This window comes from Phacochoerus africanus, chromosome 6 (assembly GCF_016906955.1).
Source record: "Phacochoerus africanus isolate WHEZ1 chromosome 6, ROS_Pafr_v1, whole genome shotgun sequence".
Lineage (NCBI taxonomy): Eukaryota > Metazoa > Chordata > Mammalia > Artiodactyla > Suidae > Phacochoerus > Phacochoerus africanus.
Window position 1 is genome coordinate 60,797,619 of NC_062549.1, and position 20,799 is coordinate 60,818,417.

The 20,799-nt window shown below is 35.7% G+C and overlaps 1 protein-coding gene across 1 annotated transcript in view; it reads right to left on the reverse strand.

Annotated features, from left to right (window-relative positions):
• Window positions 1–20,799, reverse strand: part of HNF4G (hepatocyte nuclear factor 4 gamma) — a 130,352-nt gene that overhangs the window by 58,176 nt on the left and 51,377 nt on the right. The window lies entirely within an intron of this gene.

A 20,799-nucleotide genomic window follows, 5' to 3' on the forward strand; every position in this document is an offset into this window, starting at 1 on the left:
GGGATCTGAGCCACGTCTGCAACCTACACCACAGCTCACGGCAACGCCGGATCATTAACCCACTGAGCAAGGGCAGGGACCGAACCCACAACCTCATGGTTCCTAGTCCGGTTCGTTAACCACTGCGCCACGATGGGAACTCCTATGTAGTTTCTTAAACACCAAGAACATCACCCTGCCCACAGATGGCAGGCCATAATTTAAATAAAATTTCTTCTTGTCACCTTTTTAAAGTATTAGCTTATTGTTAAACTAAAATATATTTTCAATGATTTTGTCTCTGAGTGCATGTTTATTTATATGTATATCCTGAGTGAACAACATTATCTAAAATTTAGCCCTTTCAAACATTACCTTTTACCATATTCATTCATTCAAAAAAAGGTAACATTTTTATGTAGTAGGTACTAATCTAGGCAATAATTTCAAGGATTAATAAGTCATCGTACTTGTACTTGATAAAACCGTTTCTAAATACACATGATTCATAATATTTTAATATGCAATCTTTATTTATTATATTCAATAAAAACAAATTTAATCTCTAGTCAGTAGCAGTATTCTCAAGGGTCACAAATTAAAGGCCAATTTATACAACTATAATAAAAGACCTTATTAATGTGTGTCTCTTATTTTAGGCCATAAAAATGGCTTAATTTTCACTTATCTACCACATCATTTGCTGCTAGAAGGTAGGGGGAATGCTTTCTACTCACTCCCTGCAAAAACACTTTGTCTGACTTTATTATGTCATTTATTTCATGTTAATTTATTGAATACACGTTCATAACCTCAATCCACTGCTTTTTTGCAGGAAGATTCAATGTTTTATAAAACTCAGATTTTTTCCATAGCTTTTCAACAAAGTATGGACTCAGAAAATTTTCATAAATGAATACAAAGCTTATGATTACTCAGTCTGTAGTCCTAAAATATATTACTATTTAAATATAAATACAAGGCTTTCTGGGATCTCAGATTTTGAAAATATTAACACAGTGAGAATGGATTTTTATGTCTGCAAATTTGCTTAGAGTGGGAAATGTAGCAACAGAGAAAATTTTTTAAAAATGTACCTCAATTATTGGGACAAATTTTCAACTATTTCTTTTGGAAAAGGACCACAATAAAAAACGAAGTCAGACAATGAAATCAGTAGGTATCAATGAAATCAGTAGGTATCAAAGGAATTTTCTAATTTTTACTGATATCGGTGGGAATTATATATGCTTATCAAGTATTTAAAAAGGATAAAAACACTATGAGGCTTATATAAATTGATTTTTAAAACATTGTTAAAATAGATACTATGCAACATTAAGAATATATACAATTTTGGGGAGTTCCCATTGTGGTTCAACGGTAACGAACCTGACTAATATCCATGAGGACTCAGGGTCGATCCCTGGCCTTGCTCAGTGGGTTAAGGATCCGGCATTGCTACGAGCTGTAGTATAGGTCACAGATGTGGCTCAGATCCCATGTTGCTGTGGCTGTTGTGTAGGCAGGCGGGCAGCTATAGCTCCGATTTGACCCAGAGCCTGGGAACTTCCATCTTAAGGGGATGTGACCCCAAAAAACCAAAAAAAAAAAAAGGAATATATACAATTTTGAAAAATAGGAAACATAATTACTAAACAAATACATAGACAATTTCACTCTAACTACACTGAAAACTATAAAGAGTATTTTTTTTTACATTTCAAATTAGCATTTTTTTTTTCAGTTACAATACCCAGTGCTAATAAAGATACAGTAGAATGGACAATCTTTTACACTTATGTTGGAAATACTCATTAGGTACCAACATTTTACAAAAGTATGTTTATAATATTTACCTCACTGATTCATTTTGTGAAGAAGGGGGCCTTTTTAGGGAACTCTTCAGGGTGGAGAAGCCCATGTCCCACCATCTTGCATTTCTCCTTAGGGCATCAAAGAGTCTACCTAATCCAGTTCAGTCCAATAGCTCCCTTATTTACCTTGCTTCCTTCTCTAAAAATTTTTAACACGAATCTGGTCCATCCCAAGGATAAACCAATTTCAATCCAAAATTTCACTAAACACATGTTAAAACAATTACAAAGGAGGCTATTAGACTAAAGTAGCTCTATTGCTTTGGTGGCTTATGTAAGCAAGTCAAAATCTAAGCTGCAAATGCTTCAAAAGTAGGAAATTAAAAACTAAGGATAATAAATCATAAATAGTCAATTAGGTTTCAAGCTAATCAAATGCTTTACTTTATTTGCAACTTCTTGATTGGCCTGTCCCCTAGCTCTTATTCTGGAGGCTCCCAACTACTTCAGTATTGGCATTATCCAATCAGGATTGACTTTTGGTCAAACTTTAAAATTTTTAATATGCCTCAGTTTAGCTTTTAACAATATAAGTAAAGGTAGACACACATTTTTTCATACATTTTAATGTTTTATGATCTATATATGATACATGTGTATTTGTTTGTACATATACATATATATATACATATATTTTAAAATTATGTTCCAATTCTGTTCCCTTATGCATCTTTCGTAGACAGTGGGTCTGCTGGTTGCCACCTGTGTCTTGTGCCAAACCAATTTTTTTTAATTTAATTTTTGTTTTATAATATTGTATAGTTGATTTACAACATTGTAATATATATATGTATATTCATTCTTTTTCAGATTTTTTTCCCATATTGGTTATTAGAGAATATTAAGTAGAGTTCTCTGTGCTATACAGTAGGTCCTTGTTGATTATCTATATTACATATCATAATGTGTATGTGTTAACCCCAAACTCCTAATATATCCCTCCCCACCATGTTTCCCCTTTGGTAACTATAAATTTGTATTTGAAGTCTGTCAGTCTGTTTCTGTTTTGTAAATAAGTTCTTTTGTATCTTTTTTTTTGTTTTAGATTCCACATATAAGTAATATCATAGGATATTTATCTTTCTCTGTCTGACATTTCACTTAGTATGAGAATCTCTAGGTCCACCTATGTTGCTGCAAATGGCATTATTTCATTCTTTTATATGGCTGAGTAAAATCCCATTGTATATGTGTACTATGTCTTCTTCATCAATTCCTCTATCAATGGACATTTAGGTTGCTTCCATGTCTTGGCTATTGTAAATAGTGCTGCAATGAATACTGGAATACATGCATCTTTTCGAATTATGGTTTTCTCCAGGAGTGGATCTTATGGTAGTTCTATTTTCAGTCTTTTAAGGACTGCCATGCTGTTCTCCTTGGTGGCTGCACCAATTTACATTCCCATCAACAGTGTAGGAGGGTTCCCTTTTCTCCACATCCTCTCTAGCAATTGCTGCTTGTAGACTTTTTGATGATGGCCATTCTGAACGGTATGAGGTGATACCTCATTATAGTTTTGAGTTGCATTTCTCTAATATTTAGTGATGTTGAGCAGCTTTGCATGAGCTTTTTGGCCATCTGTATGTCTTCTTTGAAGAAATATTTGTTTAAATCTTCCGCTCATTTTTTGATTGGGTTGTTTGGGTGTAAAACCAATCTTGTTCCAAGAACAACCCTCCTCCTTGCCTCCAAAGGTGAAGAGGCAGAGACTTTTTAGGCTGTTCTTCTCTCACTTTTTCAAAGAGAAATCATTTTCATTGTTTATCAGTGAAAGCTAAGAATGCCTTTCTGGCCTTCCTCAGGTAGTTCCTGTGAGGATGAGATGGGCCATTCTGTGGAGTGAGCTGGGACTGATAAAAATCAAGTAAGGGACTTCTGTGTATAACCTCTTTCAGGCTCTGGTTCATCTCTTCAAGTAAGGATAACAAGACATCTCATAAGATGGTTTTGAAGAATAAATGAAATAAATTGTGAGAAATCTTTATATAATCTATGAAGGAGCATAGTAAAGCCTGTTAGTATATATAGTAAAATGATGCACAAACAAATAGGATTAATATAAAGCTCCAATTAGTGCTAGAATTTGCATTTTATCCATAAATATTCTCTGATTTAACTAGATTTTCCAGTCTCTTTTTCATCTTTCACTGGAGAGCTATTGAAGGGATAGTAAAAGAATCTCCCCTGCCCTACATGTGTTTCTCTGTGGGTTAGATCTTTTCTGAATGGAGATTAGATTAGCATCTAATCTAATCTCCGATGCTGGCTAGAGTGATTCATCACTATCAATGCTGAAAGAATTCATAAAAGGAAGAAACAGTAGGTGGGAATAACAGGAACAGATTGTAAGGGAGGTGACACCTCTGCTGGGCCTTGAAACACTGGAATTAATCTTAAGAAACAAGCATTCCAAATCAGGAGTATGAAAATAAGTATTAAAAAAAAAAAAAAACCACCTCATTTTAAAGGTGAGTTCCTTCAGCATGAAGGGAAACAATGAAACCAGGTCATAACAATACATGTTGGTATAAAGCAATGGATAAGAAAATCAGCACTGCACTGGGGCAAACCTTGCCTGGACAGGTTATCATGGAAACAGGCTTAAGAGAATGGCTGTAACGACCTCATTGTCTAAAGCTGCTTGCTGGTTTCCAGCTCTGCTCTTCTTGTGCATATTTTGCCCACTGCAGTCTGTCTCAAATAGCTGGCTTCATCTCTTTGGAAATCTTCATAATGGATCTAAACCTTTATCTTCTAACAGATTTGCATTCTCCATTTCATTGAGAATCACAGTGATCTTAGAAGGATGTTTTCATATTCCTCAAATTTCTATAATTAGAAAAAAATTGCCCAAAAGATGCTAGGGTCTTTATGTATAATTGTTAACTACCCATTTTCTTTATTCTCAACATGTATCTATTGGTATATAAAATATAAACATGGTAAAATTAAATTCTTTGGCAAAAATTACACATCAGTAATGTCAGAACCATTATAGAACCATTAAAATGTGCTTGTGCTAAGACTCTATATTATCACATTTATTCTTTCAATAACCCTTTTCATAGATATTCTTCTTATTATTATTATCATAATAGAATAAAGTGAAGTGCTATTTACAAGAATTAAGTTACTTTCCTCAAGTCACAGACCTCATAAATGGCAGATGTGATTGAAAAGTTCATACTGTTCAAACATGATTAAATGAATTTTAAGGATTGGGCAAGATGTGTAGCCTTTGGGATTTCCAAACCATACAGGGTGCTACAAAAACCCCAGCTTTAATTCACAAAGTGTATACTGGTACTGAACCTACCAAAGTAGGAAGCTGGGGAACCGAAAGTGAGAAATTCATATTGTCAAGCACACACCTCTTTCTGCTGAGTATTTTTTACGTCTATGTGTGTAGTTTCAGTCAGCTAAGAGTAGATAGTCACAATCTTCAAATTGCTCTGTTCTCCTGAACACAGAAATGAATTTTTTATTATCTGAATTATAAGCATTAAAAATTCTCCTGGTTCACAAAATCACAAAAGAAAATCCAAGAGAGAAGAGAACTTCCAGAACGTTGACTCTACCACATTAGTGCAAGGGGGTTAAATATGTGCATCTGCTCTGATAAACAATTTTTATTAACAGAAACTGTTTTCTTTGTCATTAAATAAATGTTCTTTAAACTTCTTAGTTTGAAAATGTGCTAATTAGTTACCCAGTACTAGGTTCCAAACTGCTGCCCTGCTTAGTGCTCAGTCTGGGACCTCTGTATATGAGCATTTATGATATTTTATCAGGAGTTATATCAGAAATAAGAATGGCAAAAGGCATAATCATAATATTGGTGGAACAAATCCTATTTGCAATATAAAATAGGAAGAAAAGGAGTTCCTTAAGAAGGTTGTGGTCAGTATACACACATTGACACCTTTCAATGTATACGAAACCTTAGAAATCACAAGCAAGGAGACAAGAAGAAAAGAGGTCTTTACAAGGTGTCCAAGTAATAAATAATTTACAAAGCAATTTAGAAACCTCAGCAGTCACCACTTACAAGGCTGTGGTAGGGAACGGAGTCTATATTTGTAGAGAAGAGTAGAATCAATACAAGGAGTAAGCTGTCAGTTTTTTCTATAGTGTCAATATCTCAGACTGGCTGCTTTCACTGGTGCTCCTGTGGAAACAATTTCCAAAAGTATACTATTGAGTGACATGCTGCATGGATTAAATGATTTACTTTAATCCCCTAACTGCATGTTGAAAGACCAATAGCCCAAAAGGAATACCAGACAGCCTGAGGACAAAGCAACCTATAATAACAGTGTGATTTTTGGAATGGTTTATACTTGAGAAAATCCCAGTGCCACAGCCAGTTCCATCCAGAACAACAAGTAAAAATGAGAATTGGCCACAGCAGATTTATAATATCTGGCTATCAGGAGGATCATTCGCAATATTGAGAGAGCTGATTAAATAGATTTATTGGCCAACTTTCCAGTTTGTAAGTCATCAGATAAAATGGTGATTTGATCTTAGAACAGCAATGGGTAGTCTTAACTACTCCCTTTGCATTTATATCGATGCAAGAAAGATCTAGAAAAATTGTCTGAAGTGTCTTATCAAGCTCAAACACGGTCTTAGCACTAACTAATTAGGTATAAGAAGTGCTAATTTCATTTACGTCAGAGGCTATAAAATTAAATCGACTGTAAGCATAGAGCAATGGAGAGGTTCAGAGACAAGGGTAGCAAGAAAACATGCCATCTCTAGACATGAAGTAGGTTTTAAAAGGGTGGCTCTCCCAGCTCCATTGTGATGTGACTTTGATCTTTTCATCTTTTAAAGATGAGTTCAGTTTATCTCTAGTCTCTTTCAGCACTAACAATTCTGTTAGTATAAACATCAGTTACTGTTCAATGATACAGCACACTGATCATCTGTGAGCTACTGAGGTGTGTGGGAACATTTGCCCTTAAATTGAAAGGCACTGAATTGCTGGGATAAAAAACTACAATGTAAATATAAGTGGGGTTTTTTGGGTTTTTGTTTTTTGGGTTTTCTGGGTTTTGGTTTGTTCGTTTGGTCTATTTTCCCAGTTCAGGTTCTACCTTTTAGGAACAGTCACATACATTCAGAAGGTGGAAAAGATGCAGATTCTTCACTGCCCCTGCAGCAGTAGCAGGTGAATAAATGCTCAGGCCTCAGCACATAGGAGTTTCTCTAGTGGCCTCTGTTGTGTTCCTGATACTCAGCTATTCAGTGTTGGAAAGTAGTTTTATCAAGGCTGGCAGCTCCTTAACTCTCTAAAGTTCATGGTGAACCTGAAAGCTAAGGTGTCCTTTCCCGAATTGTTTCTCCAGGCCTTCTACTGGTTTCGTGAGCAGTTAGTTTTTTGAAATCCCTTCCTTCTTCAGATTTCTAAAGTGGCTTCCGTTTTGTGACTGAAGCACAGAGTGTCTTTAAGTTTATTAGTAGGCGGAAAACATCACAACACACATATTCATTTTAAAGTTTGAGGAAACAGAATGAGAAAGAGTATCAAAGACACTTGAAATAAAGACTATTAAGAATGGCTGATCCATACTGCCCACATTTAAATCTCAGTTTTCTCATCTGTAAAATAAATCATCTGGTATATTAACCTCTAAAATCAAGGCACTAAGATTACATGATTCTAAATTTTTATTCAAAATGTCCAAATGTCCAATTTTGTTAAATTGCTTATAACAGCAGCAATTTCAAATATGGTTTTTATTTTCAAAGAGTCTTTATCTACTTGGGGAGAGAAAAATCAGTAATTAGCAGGAAAAAGTGGGAAATGAAATTATTCTAACTTCTGAAATTCAGGGAAAATTTCTAATTGAAGATTTGGGTAATCATGATATTAGGTCTAAGCTGGGATTTGCAAAATGTGTTGATTTTGATTGGTAGACAAGAGAAGACTTTGGGGTAAAAGGAAAGCAAATAATGGGTGATCGAAAGAATATGTAGGACTTTGATTAGACTTTAAAAGAGGGACTACATTATAGAGGGGGTAGCAAACACTAGGCAGAAATTTTCGATTTTGTTTCCAGGCATGAATGGAAGCCATTAAAAATTTTTTTTTTGAGTAGATAAGCGGTAAGTGTACAAATCAAATAACACATAAAAAAATCAAATATGTATCTATCCTGGAAGTCTTAAATATGGCAGGCCTTGAAACTAAGGACATCTTATAAATTCTGATAATAAAACAAAATAAAGAAAAAAAGAAAGAGTGATCCATACATATAGTTATATGCAAAAGGACAACTCATCTGTGAGTTGACAAAAGGAGACTGCCTCAAGGTAAACATTATCAGTAAGGAAATTAAAGACTGTGAAAATATGAAATGCAAAAGTTGTGAAAATTCTTATTCAGAAAAGAGTGAGTAAACAAAACGGGGTTACCAGGTTTTACAATGTTTCAGATTTCTGAGATGTTAAGTGGGATTATAAAATTACTCAGTTTTTGAATTCCCCTTTGGAGAGTGAATTTTCAAAATCGACTTTAAAATTTTAAGCTAGAAAAGGTTTTAAATTTTTTGTTTTTGGTGTGCTAGAATTGGGCCAGGTTCCATCCACAAAAGCATAGATAAGCTACATGGTTCACTCCACAAATGAACCATAGTAAATTATTAGTAATTTAACTTAAGTATAAAATACTACTAGATAAAGACTACTATTCACATGCATTTTGTCTTCCATCTCAGGGCTTAGCTCTACTCTGCACTTAACAAAATTTCAGCATACATCTATGATCAAGGAAGGAAGAAAAGATGGCCAAATCAGGTTATTCAAATCTAGTTATTAAAATGTAATAAAATGTACTGTCAAAGCTCAGGGAGAAAGCATGTTAGGATCTCTGCAAAAGGGACAACGAAAGTTACATTTTAAGTCATGTAGAGGAAATAATTAAAGAGAAATAATTTGGCAAAGGCTGGTCCTAGAGACAATGTCCCAAGGAAGGATCATCAGATTCATTTGTAACATCAAGCCAAGAAGTCCAATATCCTGGTCAAGAAAAATCAGCTAGAAATTAGCAATCTAGTAAGATAGAGGGTGTTTGTTCATTCATTCAATCATTTACTCATAAGACTGACTTTGGATTAAATTATGTGGAAAGGTTAATCAATTGGTAATTGTATGCCAATTCACGAGATGGTTATAGCTCTGCAATATCCAGAACTCTGATTTTTCTCTTTCACATAGTGTGATTTTTGAATGAAAACTCTGGAATTTGGTGTCAAAATATCTGGACTGAGAGGTATGCACCATTCTAGGGTAGATAGATTTTAATAACTATTTTCCTTTTTATAGAAAATGATAAAAACTTAGTGTAGAAAATTTGAAGAATGTTAAGATTGTGGGCAAAACTTAAGAACTACTGCAACCCTACCACTATATCTTTATGTATTTTTCAAAATGTAAAATGCTTGTAAATTCATTATTAATAATAAATTAACATGAAGTTGGTGATCTCTCACCAAATTAACCAACAAATATGAACATTTAATATAGTTCAACAAAATATAGTTGACATTGTATTAAATGCAACAACTTGCACAATCCATGGCTAAAAGCTTGGGCACTACATTCCAAGACATCAGATTTCAATTTGAGCTGCCCACTGACTTGCCATATAACTTTGGACAATTATTCTCTCTCTAAGATTGTTTCCTTACCCATAAAAGGTGGTAGAGATGGTCCCCATTTTATAAGTTTTATTTGGAGCCTCAGAGAGATTATGTGAAAATTCCTCAGCACAGCACCTTACATCCATTAATTCACTCATTTCTTCAACAAATTATATACATATATTTGTCTTTCATCTTTTTAGGGCAGCACCCGTGGCATTTGGAAGTTCCTTGGCTAGGGGTTGGATCAGAGCTGTAACTACCAGCCTACACCACAGCCATAGCAATGCAGGATCCGAGCCACGTCTCCAACCTACACCACAGCTCACCACAATGCCAGATCCTTAACCCACTGAACAGGGCCAGGGATCGAACCTGGATTCTCACAATACTAGTTGGGTTCATTAACCACTGAGCCATGACACGAACTCCAACAAGTATTTACTGAGCTTATACGGTGACCCAGTTTCTGTACTGGGCATTGAGAAGCAAGGCTGATGCAATTCCTACTCAGAAGAAGTAATAGTCTATTGAGAAGAGAGCTGAGCAGAGATTCAAATGATATTACAAGATGATTATTATGATAAGTACTAGACTGTTAGGAAAACACATAACTGGGGTGGTACACAGCTGGTCTGAAGTGACCCTGAGGATCAGAGAATGCTTTCCTGAGAGGGTAACATGTCATCTGGAACCTGAAAGATTAGTAGCCAGGCAAAGAGATGAAACAGGAGAATTGAGAGAGGATGCTGAGGTGGGTGGAAGCCCTGTGCATTGAAGTATTCAGGCTTAGGACTCAGAGGAATGTTTCTATAATTGTGATCACACACATTTTACAGTTGTATATCCTGCTTTTCTTCACTTTATCATTAACCTGTGAACACTTTTTCACATTATTTGAAAACAAGATTTCCAAGAGTTGCTTAATGCTCATCATGAGGATACACAATAATATACTTAAACATCCTTCTATTAATCATTGGATTTTTTCTAATAATTTCTATTTTAAGAAAATGCTGAGAGAAAAGTTCATATTTACTTGAGATTACTTTTGTGTAATGATACATTGGGTCAAAAGGAAAAAATATCGTCAATTTTGCCAAAATTTCGTTTTATTAAAAGGCTAAAAATTTACATTCTGAAAATCAGCCATCCACTTGGCTTCCTTAGTGTATCTTTCTTAACTTATTTTTGAATCTTTAATAATATCTGTATAACAATCATAATACTAATAGGGCTGTGATAATCCAATGAGAGATTTCATGTCAAAGTGTCATCCGAAGAGAAAACTGTACTAAGATATTAGTTATTCTTTTCATCAATGGTGTTATTATTGCTCAAGTATATTAACACAGAAATATTAGTTCCAAGCAACTATAACAAATAATACTTATTAAGATCTTAGCCTGTTTAATCCTGCAATGGGTGTCATCATGATAAATTTTTAAGGGGAATATCTGCTATGACTTAGTTTTAATAATATTATTTACTTTCTAAAAATATTATCTACTTTCTATTCAAATACTATCATTTTTCTTAGTTTTAAAGAAAGTAGACCTATCACTGAATAAGCCCAGGTTTAGATCAATGACACTGAATTTTAATGAAAAGTTGTGCAGACTACACATTTTTAGAAACAAAAAGAAAGATGAGTAACCCAAACAATTTAGACTGTGAGGCCACTTGGTGAGATGCAGGGGGCAGTGTAACAAAAGCTGAGGAAGGAAGTGGTAGAACTGAAGGAGTCTGAGCAGAGAGGAACCACCTACCAGCCTGGTCGTCCCTGAGCAAAACAGGTGGTTAGTTCTCTTCTAACAAGAGAACATCACTGCTAATTTTGTTAACAGGACTGTTAAAAGAAAAAGTACTGAGCTCCGAGCTACCAAAAGCACTTCAAGAATTACATTTGTGTTGGAAAGAGAAAATAAACTTCCCTTGACTAACTTACCAAGATAAAATTTGGGAAATTTGTATCTGATCTAATTAAAATGAATGAACAAATATTTTTAATGAATAAATTATTTTTAGAAAATACAATCAATTTTACATGCATTTTAGTAATATGTAACATGATAAACAACTGGTGATTTCTCATAATTGAAAAGTTATTTTATCATCACTTCAAACTTTATGTTATAACCCCTGTGCATGTTCAGTTCACCTGTCATTGGATAAGAAATGTTCAATCGCCTTTCTGAATGTCCAGTCATGACCAAACACTGTCATTTAGTCATAAACCGAACAAGTGATTAGATTAAAATTTTAACTAGAATATGAAAAATTAATTGGGAACAACTTCAAACAGGAAATGATAATAAAATGATGGGGTAAACCTGTGATAAACACTATCACTGTTACCTAGAGAATTAAAACATGAGTGTCTCAAATCGTGTTCGTTTAGTTTAAAATTTAAACAGTTTTGATGGGAATAAGGAAGTGTGATTGCCAGCAGGGCAATACTTAAAAGAACATAAGCGCCAACAGTTTTCTAGTATATTTAGTGAACATTCAAGGTGCTCAGAAAAAGCAGCTAAAAGAAAAACAGCTCTAATATAAATGATCTCTTTCAAGATTAACACAAGAAGGTTGCTTTAAAGTCCTCTCAAATTTCCAGATGAACATTCTGAGTCCTTCTAGGCAACTGGCTAATCTGTCTGCCTCCTTCATAACTATAGTACAACTCTGAAATATTCCTTAATATCCTTTGTGAACTGGAAGGCATTTTTTATATTATGCTGCAGGGCATCAAGTAGAGGATACCGAGGTTAAGAGTGAAGGATTTTACCTTAGAAGATATCCACTTACAATTTGATCATCTTGAGAACATTGTCACATTGCTATTGACAGTCAAGTTTGCACTAGTTTATCAATATCATGATGTTAAGTCCTAATATTTCCAATAAGATTCACTAAGTTTTTGTTGAACAAAGGCGCAAGGTTATGTTCACGTTTGGGGATGAAAACACGTGCATGTGTGGTTCAGAGGTGTATATGAGTGACCATCGCATATGTTTTATTGTTCCGGCACATTTTGGGTTTTATTTTAAATGTTTCCAGAAGTTAAATTTTTCATTAAAAATGTATGGAGTTCCTGGCATCGTGGCTCAGCAGAAATGAATCTGACTAGCATCCATGAGGATGCAAATTCAATCCCTGGCCTCTCTCAGTGGGTTAAGGATCTGGCATTGCCTTGAGTTGTGGTATAGGTTGCAGAAGCAGCTCGGATCTGACGTTGCTGTGACTGTGGTGTAGGCCAGTGGCTATAGCTCCGATTAGACCCCGACCCTGGGAACATCCATGTGCTGCAGGTGCGGCCCTACAAAAAAAAAAAAAGAGAGACAAAAATATAGATGTACAGGGAGTTCCCGTTGTGGTACAGCAGAAATGAATCTGATTAGTATTGATGAGGATGCAGGTTTGATCCCTGGCTTCGAGTTGCTGTGAGCTGTGGTGTAGCTCCCACATTGCTGTGGCTGTGGTGTAGGCTGTGGCAGCTGTTGTTCTGATTTTACCCCTAGCCTGGGAACCTCCATATACCATGGGTGCAGCCCTAAAAAAACAAATATATATATATATATATAAAATTTGATAATATCGATTTTAAATTTCCCTGTGGAAAAACCCCAGGAATCCCATTAAGACTATGCCCCAGATGCTACACATGCTCTGCATAAAGTGCCCCATCATCCCACCACTACCTTCTACCCTTCTCCCTACTCCCGCTGGTCCCCATAGGAATTAGAGATCGCAACTCTTCAAATGGATAATGACCATGATAGAATGAAGAACAGGTATGTACCTCAAACAGATGCTCACACACTGTTATTGAAATTCCAAGGAAGGGGAGTATCCTGCCCATCATAGAGATGGCCATAGACTTGGACCTTGAAAAACAAGTGCAGTTGCTACTGATGAAAATGGGCAGATGGGCATCCCACCTGGAAAAGTCTGGAATACAAAGCAGTGGTGATCTGTGTGTTTGATTCCAGCACAGGAATTGGGAAAGAAGAAATGGATCATAAAATGTTAAAAGGGAGAGAAATTCCAAGTGTAATCTAATCCAGAGGCTTTTCAAATCTTTACTTTCTGGAATTATTTTTAAACAAATCTCAAGCATGCAACTAATAGGTAAAAACACAAAAGTCAGAATTGTGTAGAAGACTAACACACTCCTGATCTGAAGGACCTGACAAAGCACTGTTTGAAAATTCCATCCCCTGACGGAAAAGTGAGACTATGAGAGAGGAAGTTACTTACTCAGAGTCATACTAGGTTTTGAGACCAAGGGTACTTTACTTACTTTGCAGTAATATGTATAACACCATGGATTATCTCAGCTATATTTTCCAGTAAGGTTCAGGAAAAATAAGGTAAAATATTATTTGGATATCACACTTCAAAATGAACAAATTAATAATTGTAGACGATTTTACCTCCAGCTGAATTTTATTTTAAATGTTATCTTTATAATTCATTCTTGCATTGATGAAAGTTATTTATTTATTTTAAAAAAATTTTCTTTTCTTTTTAGGGCCACAGGTGCGGCATATGGGACTTCCCAGGCTAGGGGCTGAAATCAGAGCTACGGCTGCCAGTCTATGCCACAGCAACAGCAAGGCAGGATCCGAGCTGCATCTGCAACCTTCACCACAGCTCACTGGCAATGCCGAGTCCCCAACCCACTGAGCGAGGCTAGAATCGAACCTGCATCCTCCATGTATACTAGCCAGATTCATTTCTACTGCACCACAATGGGAACTCAAAAATTGTTCTTTAATCTAAAATACAAAATCAGATAGAAGGCTTATAGTTGCTTATCAGTCATGCTGCAGGTTTTGGCCTGAGCCACCACCTTTGCTCTCTTCAACACTTTCAACATTCACTCTGGGAGGGGTTCCATCATGGCTGCACACAGGTTACAATCAAAATGGAATACCACTCAGCCATGAAAAAAAGAACAAAATAATGCCATTTGCAGCAACATGGATGGAACTAGAAACTCTCATACTGAGTAAGTCAGAAAGAGAAAGACAAATACCAAATGATATCACTTATATCTGGAATCTAATATACAACACAAATGAACTTTTCCACAGAAAAGAAAATCATGACTTAGAGAATAGACTTGTGGTTTCCAAGGCGGAGGGGGAGGGAGTGGGGTGGATTGGGAGCTTGGGGTTAACAGATGCAAACTATTGCCTTTGGAATGGATTAGCAATGAGATCCTGCTGTGTAGCACTGGGAACTATGTATAGTCATTTATGATGGAGCATGATAATGTGAGAAAAAGGAATGCATACATGTATGTATAACTGGGTCACCATGCTATACAGTATTAAAAAATGTATTGGGGAAATAACAATTAAAATAAAATAAAATAAATAAAAACAAAATATTGAGTCCTACTTAAAGAAGTAGAGATGATATTTCCCATATTTGGACTTCACATCACTGTTATGTATTTGATACATTCCAGTTAACTGAATAAAGTTTTGTGTGGTCTTTAATTCTTAAATTTTTATTATTTAGGTTAATACAGTAAAAGCTGCCTTATATATTACATAGATAAGTCATTTCTTACCTACTAGGCAATTAAGTACACATTCACCAGAAATTACATTGTTTGGAAATTGCACAGTATTTTTCCCAAAACAAAACTCTTAACTAAGAACCAGAAAACCCCTAAAAACTAGGTATTGAAAAGAATGTTTTTTCAATGTTTTCCAACTTATCATAAAATGTTCCTTCGCATCCACATGCATGATAGTTAAACAAATATAGAATGTTTGTCATATTTCCTTTTGTTATCCATTTTCTAGCAAACAAAATGTTCATTCAACAAAAAACTTACTCATACACAGTACAACTATTTCTTTACACAAAACATACGCATACCAAAAATCATTAGAAGCAAATGGCAGAACCTCGTTAATGACATAGTGTGGTATTATTTTTTTCCTGACTTTATCTATTTACTGTGCCATGAATAAGTATATAGCTCCAGTCTCCCCAAGTTCAAATTCTGGTTCCACTACTTGTGTGACCTCAGTGAAATATACCCAAATTCTTTCTATCTCAATTTCCCTACATATAAAAATGGAATCATATCTATATATATGTGAAGACTGAACATGTTAACACGTGTGAACTGCTTCATGTGGTAGCTGACATTTCTAAAACAATTAATGAGTTATTACTATTAGTCTGAAACTATAAACAAATGGAAAATTCACACATGTTCTTTTTTAAAAGGTAGAAGTAAATCCAAATATTCCATATGGATTAAAAAAACTAAAAAGAGGAGTTCCCGTCGTGGCTCAGTGGTTGGCGAATCCAACTAAGAACCATGAGGTTGCAGGTTCGATCCCTGGCCTTGCTCAGTGGGTTGAGGATCCGGCATTGCCCTGGGCTGTGGTGTAGGTCGCAGGCACGGCTCAGATCCCGAGTTGCTGTGGCTCTGGCATAGGCCAGTGGCTATGGCTCCAATTCGACCCCTAGCCTGGGAACCTCCATATGCCGCGGGAGCAGCCCAAGAAAATGGCAAAAAGACAAAAAAAAGAAAGAAAGAAAAAAAAAAAGAATGCAGATTTTTTTTTTAAAATCTTAAGGAAATGTTTAAACCATCATACAATGTTGTTTTTTTCCCCCCTCTGCTTTCTTATAGGGGGAAAAACTGCCAAATTTCTGACACCTCTTGAAATACTGTCTTTGGGTTACAGTAGATTTGTATATCTGGAAAAAGAAAAAGTATCAGAGACTACAGAACAGACTCAAACACCATCCTCTCCTAAAGACAGAGCACTTGATTCCATATAATCTGCATTTGAAAATTGCATTATCAGGGAAATATGCAAGAAATGAAAGGTTTGACTTCAGCAATTGTGGCTCATTTTTAGGTGCATGAATCTGCTGACTGTTCAAGGACAATCATTTCTATTTCTTTAGGTAAAACAATCATTTGCCTTCATTCATGAGCAAAGCCGAGAGATATAATCTGAGAGGTGGATTTATCTTTTAATAGGGGTTGTAGCTTGGAGAGAGACAATTTGATGCATTGCAATTGAAAGGAGAATATTGTGCTTAACAGATACTGAGGGGACTATTCCGTGCCATGCATTTTGCAAGGGCTTTTTCTCATTTAATCCTAACTAGATTTTTATACAGTGATGAGTTATTGTCCCCAGTTTTATAAACAAGAAAACCGAGACTCAAAAGGGAACAGTAACTTGAGCAAAGACACATACTACTCACAGTACTAATAGTCTAACCCAAATTTATCTGGTACCAAAATGGATTCTCTCAGGTCACCACACACATCTGAAGATTCCAGAGTCTGATTAAGTCACTTCCTTTAGTTTTTAAAGTGAATTCATAGCTCCTCCATTCGCAGACTCAACATCTAGCTCTTGCTTTGCCATGAATTTCATGATATTCACCAAAAGAAACATGTTAAAAATTCCACTTATTTTGGAATCCATGTAACAATAAATTTTAAAACTTTGAAATGTCTGGGGAAGTCTCACGAGAGATCTTATATCCATGAGGTCCTTAAAAGGTTTCCATCCTTTATCCCTAGAATCTTTTGAATTTCAATATATATTTATGTAAGTTCGTGAATCATGAGAACTTGTTTTAATAATTCTTATAATGGTACAAAAAGTAATACAAATAAAAATGCAAGGTCTAACAGAATAATGAACTCTGAACTTAGTTTCATTTAACTTGGATTGACCCTATATCGAGTATTTCTATACTCAGAAAATAGGTGTTTCTCTCTTCCTTGGATATCTGTTGCCCTTCTGCTCCCTGTACACATGTTTCCAAATTTGGTCACCTGATAATGAACTTCAACTTCTGTATATATAAGAACTTCTGTATATATAAGAACTTCTGTATCTATAAGAACTTCTGTATCTATAAAGAGACGTGAAGAATTTGATTCAAAATATACATGATGTAATAGACAATAGTATTTCTTTTCCCCATAGGATGATTTTAATAAATATTTTAGCTCTAAAAGTTTACAGTTCAAAAGATTAACCTAAGAATCCTTTCAAAATGTAATAGTAGGCTCTGACCTCAGGGAACACATGGACAATCAAGTCAAATGGTCTCCTTTTCAATTTCAGGATAATCTAAAAAAACAAAATATTTAAGATTATTGAGGAGTTCCCTTCACAGCTCAGTGGTTAATGAAGCCAACTAGGAATCATGAGGTTGCAGGTTTGACCCCTGGCCTTGCCCAGTGTGTGAAGGATCCGGTGTTGCCTTGAGCTGTGGTGTAGGTTGCAGATGCGGCTCGGATACAGCGTTGCGGTGGCTGTGGCGTAGGCTGGCGGCCACAGATCCAATTCGACCCCTAGCCTGGGAACCTCCATAAGCCGTGAGTGCAGGCCTAAAAAGAAAAAGCAAAAAAAAAAAAAAAAAAAAGATTATCGAAGCTAAACTGGCAAACAGTTCTATTTCACTCGACAAACTCTAGTGAAAGGGCCAGCCATAAAACTGGCAAGGTGTTGATAAAGCAAGTGGATTGAGGAGGGATAATTAATGTTAAAGGCAAATACTAAATCTTTAATTTTGTTTTGAAACAGCTAAATAAGCCAAATTACCAACCACTACATTCATTAAAACTTTTATGCTTAGTTTTCAAATTAAACCCTCTCATGAATATTAGAAATATTAATATTTTGGTGGGGGACACTTAGTCCTCACTCCTGATATTTCTTTTTCTGTAGAACTGAAGCTGTCTGACCCCAGGCCACCCATTTATTCTCCTGGCCCTGGAGGAGGTGAAGAGACTTACGTGGTAGGACAATTTGGGAAGATAAAACTGGGGTGTGCAGCCCCAGTCAGGCCCTCTTTCCTTAGGGAGCAAGCTGCTTATAAGTTCTTATAGAAGGTTACACAAAATGGAATTCTTACTGAGTTACTAATAAAATATGACATGAATAAATTACAGCATATGCAAAAACAAAACAAAAACAAATTTAAAAAATTATGCATCAATACGTTATCTTCTCACAAATGCTGAAACACATAACTGGGTTAATTTCGCCAATGAGTTCAGCCTAACAAGTGTAAAAAAAATCCCATAAGCCTGACATTGGAAGTTGACATAAAGATATATACTGAAACTTGGAAGTTCAACAATTTGCATTAGAAATTGAAGTTAAATTAGAAAGTCACATACAAATTGCCAGTTGTAGACACTTAATACGTATTGTAGTTTCTTTTCTATAATATGATTATATTTCTATGGCTTATTGTAAATGGAAAATAAGACTGGGAACTGGGCATTTTCTTCTTGGCACTTTAAAATAAAACAATAAATGAATAAATTAAAAACCACATTGAAGCTGTAGGTTGCCAGTGCTCATCAATATAACTGATCCATGAGCCATTAGTGGGTCATAAAATAAGAAAGCTCAATAAAATAATCATAATCTCACATGTTTATTTAGTTCTGAGACTCAAATGATGGACCTTTGTACCTGACCATGCCCGGAGACAGAGTTTCATTACACATACCCACCCACCCCACCCCCACCTCCCACAAACATGTTTATGGTCATGTTCTCTCTTTTAATTGTGTAAACTCACATACACACATGTTCGTGGCATATCTATAAAGCCATCATAGCTCTCCTTTAATAAACAACAAAGGGCTGCTATTTAGTTTTCTTTTAAAAACAAATAACTTAAGCAATGGCTTTTTATTTAAACTATAGTAATTCACAAGTCTCGACCTCTGAATTTCCTCTGAAAGGCAGATGAACCCAAATGAAAAAGAAACGCTCAACTTATGTGAGTGTACTTCAACCCTCTGTCAAGATATTTCTAGCCTCTGAACTTGTTTCATCATTATCAAGTTCATTTTTTTTCTTTTTCTCTTTTTTCTTTTCTTTCTTTTTTTTGGGGGGGGGGTCTTTTGTCTTTTTAGGGCTGTACCTGTGGCATGTGGAGGTTCCCAGGTTAGGGGTCTAATCAGAGCTGCCGCCACCAGCCTACAACCAGAGCCACAGCAATGCAGAATCCTAACAGTGTCTGCGACCTACACCACAGCTCATGGCAACGCCAGATCTTAACCTACTGAGTGAGGCCAGGGATCGAACCCACAACCTCATGGTTCCTAGTCAGATTTGTTAACCACTGCGCCACAACGGGAACTCCTCAAGTTCATTTTAAGGAGGTTTTCAGGATTTGAAATTCAAGATTTTCATACCAACACTCAACCTTCTTTTTTCTAAGTTCTCAACTTACACATAATATGGTATATACATTTATTATTTCTCAAGTTATAGTAGTGATTTAGACAAATTTAGGGTGAATAAAGAATGTTTCTTACATAGAAAATTAAATGTTTTTACACACTTGAAAAATGTCTTTTGTTAGTAACAGAAAATTAGTAGGCTAATGCCACATCTCAATTCAAACTTTCAAACTGTTTGACCTGGTCGATCTTAAACATACAGAAAGCAATGTTTTTAACTACATATTTCTTTTAAGTTTCTGTTATCCAGGACCATACTTCCCCCTCTTAATCACTAGATTTTAGAAGAAAGGAATTTTCTTCCTTCCAAGGGAATCTCTTTTAACTAGAATTTTAGTTTCATTTCTCATCTATGTCTAGAAGCCTTCTATTGACTCTCCCTGGTTGACCACAAAGATATTCATCTCCTCCCTATGTTAACAAAAACTTTGTAATTCTACTATCCTACTTTTTTCTCTTAATTTTTTTTCCTTAGACAGCAGTTCTAAGAAATTGTTTACTATTTGGCTTCCATTTCATCATCACTCACTTTTTTTTTAAGCTCTTTTCACCCAAGTCTTGCCAAGAAATTTTTCTCTAAGAGTTGTCATTGATCAAGGCCAACTTCCTTATCCTGTGCTGATTATTATTATTATCATTATTGTTATTATTATTATTTGCTTTTTAGGGCCGCACGTGCAGCTTATGGAAATTCCCAGGCTGGGGGTGGAACTGCAGCTACAGCTGCAGGCCTACTGCACTGGCACAGCAACACCAGATCTGAACCACATCTGTGACCTAAACCACAGCTCATGGCAATGAGTGAGGCCAGGGATGGAACCTGAATCCTCATGAATCCTAGTCAGGTTCATTAACTGCTGAGCCACGAAGGGAACTCCCTAAACTGACTCTTTTGCACAGTCCTTGATCTGGTTTTCCCAATTCCAATCCAATTTACTCATTCCCAAGAGACTGACCTTTTTCATCTTTCAAACATGTAGTTTGGTTAAATCCTCTTAATGTGGAGAGTAGAGACAGCGGA